The following is a 2,500-nucleotide window of genomic DNA, read 5'->3' on the forward strand; positions in this document are numbered from 1 at the left end:
GTGTGTGTGTGTGTGTGTGTGTGTGTGTGCAGGGGGTCTTCAGCAATGAGAGTCTTAATGTGGCAGATTACAGATCAGCTCCACTCACATCTGCTGCTGCTGCTCGGACATTCATCACATCAGAGTCAACACCCAGACCAATCTGATCTGATGCACATCTCTCTCTCACACACACACACACACACACACACACTCAGGGTCAGAGTGTGTGTGAGAAGCTGAGAGAAATGCGGAAGGCGGAAGTGAGAGAGAGTAGGGGAAAGCGAGACAGAGACAGCTAAAGACAAATGGGGCAGACGGAGATAAACCTGTGAAGGATAAAGATAAAGAGTAAGCAGCAGCAACACATCTCCCAAGCGCACATCTCACACGGACAAGCAAGCGCACTGTTGGAGGTTGGAATAGATCCCTTACCTCCCTTTCGACAGAAGTGACAGGCCGAGCTGGCTTAATAGTGTGGGGCTATTGACGTTGTCAGTTCTGGTGAACCCAAGAGACCTCTGATCAGGGTTAATGCTTCTTCCATATTAGTGCCTCTCAATGTTACCTTGTGCCGTGGACATTCTGTGGTTTTACAAAAGGGCATACAGTATATACTGTATGTATTTACTGGCCAGTTCGAATGAGCAAACTTCCTGGAGCACTGAAAATATTATTTTTCTCCCCTACTGAAAATGTCATTAATTCATTATTTCAGTTTTTCATATAGCACAAGTGGTAATAAATGTACATTATGTGTGAAGTGTTAGAGAGGTATAGATCAGAGAGTGAGTGTATGTGTGAAGTGTTTAAGAGGTATAGCGCAAGTGGTAAGTGTATGTGTATAATTGATTCAGTGGGGTGGGCATACAGTATTCAGTATTTGCGTGTACAAATGTTCCAATATGTCTGTCCTATGCGGCCTCTCATAGTTAGCTGAATAAAATAACTCTCATCTCTCTACTCTCATCTCTCTTTCCTTTTTATCACCTCTTATCTGTCTGCTGATCTTTCACATTCTCTTTTTATTTATCACTCCTCTCTCTCTCTCTCTCTCCCTCTGTGAATACTGTAGCAGAGCAGTGATTATTGAGCTTCACCTCAGCAATGAGAGCAGCCCTTTTGCAGTCAGAGACAGTGTGAGCCGATGGAGCCGTCATGGCGGAGGCGTTTCTCCAGTTGCCTCTGGGCTTACACTGCACCAGCATTGCCCAGATCTGCTCTGTCCATCTCAAGTCTTCATCAATGAGCCGGAATGGCGGGAGCTTCCTCTGGAAAGTCTCTGGTGACCAGCTGTGGACCCAGAATGCTGGCAATCTCCAGTCCACTATCTATCAGCCATCATGGCAGAAGGCTGTTCTGGTAGCCCGTCGCCTGTAATGTCTGATATTAGTGCTGTCCATCTTGCACTGCGACATAATGGCACATGTCTCGATCTGGACATGTCCGGCTTGTTTTCAGCTGTGTGTGCGGAGGTCCACTCACCCCCACTGGAAGATGACTGATTATGTCTCTGGCAGGAACCACAGCTGTTGCTTGGCAGAGAAGTCAGTCAGACAGAGTCTGCCTTCATATCTGTTCCACAAAAATACTGTAGATCTCGTAATGGATGATATCGTTTTATTTCAGTCTCAGATTAAGTTCAGCAACAGATTTCTCCAGTAAACAGTCTATGAGTGAGACGCCAGAACCGCAAATGATTATCAGAAAAGCCTCAGTGCAAATGCTAATGATGGGAGGAATTACTGGGCAGTCTCTGAGCCGTAATGGCGTACACCAGTGCAGGCAGTCACCAGTGTGGCTAGTCTCAGAGCCGTAATGGTGCACACCAGTGCAGGCAGTCACCAGTGTGGTTAGTCTCAGAGCCATAATGGCGTACACCAGTGCGGTTAGGCTCAGAGCCATAATGCGTACACCAGTGCAGGCAGTCACCAGTGCGGTTAGTCTCAGAGCCGTAATGGTGCACACCAGTGCCGGTTGTCTCTGAGCAGTGATGACGAACACTAGATGTGGTTCGTATCTGAGCCTTAAAATGTAATTCTGGAGTAATTTCAACCCAGGGTCTTTTTCACCATGACAATAACTCGGACACCCCCCTTGAGAGATAGATTAAGTTGATCGAAGGAGTACTGAGTTTGACCCACTTTAGTGCTTCCAGCCAAAAGGCTAGCAGTGCAAGTGTTAAGGACAGGGAGCCAAATGTATCAACCAAACGTATTATTAAAAATAGCACCACACTTCTGCAGTGGTATGATTAGCCCTCCTTCACATAACACGAAGCTTCAAGAACTTAGTCAGCGTACCAGGAGATCCTTGATTGGGCCACTCTCTAGTATAACATGCAAATTATCTCATCTTAGTTGTAGGAAATGTGTTTCAAGTACTACAATTAAAGTATGACTTATGTTTAGTTGACGTTATAACATATAAAATTAAGTTTGCCGAACTCAAAGGCAGCTTTATTGTGATTTTGTTCATTCATAAACTTGAAAGAGTTAAAAAATAGAAATGTAACGGTCGT

At 45.2% G+C, this 2,500-nt stretch overlaps 1 protein-coding gene across 1 annotated transcript in view; it reads left to right on the top strand.

Annotated features, from left to right (window-relative positions):
• LOC134066567 (roundabout homolog 2-like) overlaps nt 1-2,500 on the top strand; it is a 77,353-nt gene that overhangs the window by 41,126 nt on the left and 33,727 nt on the right. The gene's annotated exons all lie outside the window — the stretch shown is intronic.

This window comes from Sardina pilchardus, chromosome 19 (genome assembly GCF_963854185.1).
Source record: "Sardina pilchardus chromosome 19, fSarPil1.1, whole genome shotgun sequence".
Classification (NCBI taxonomy): Eukaryota; Metazoa; Chordata; class Actinopteri; order Clupeiformes; family Clupeidae; genus Sardina; species Sardina pilchardus.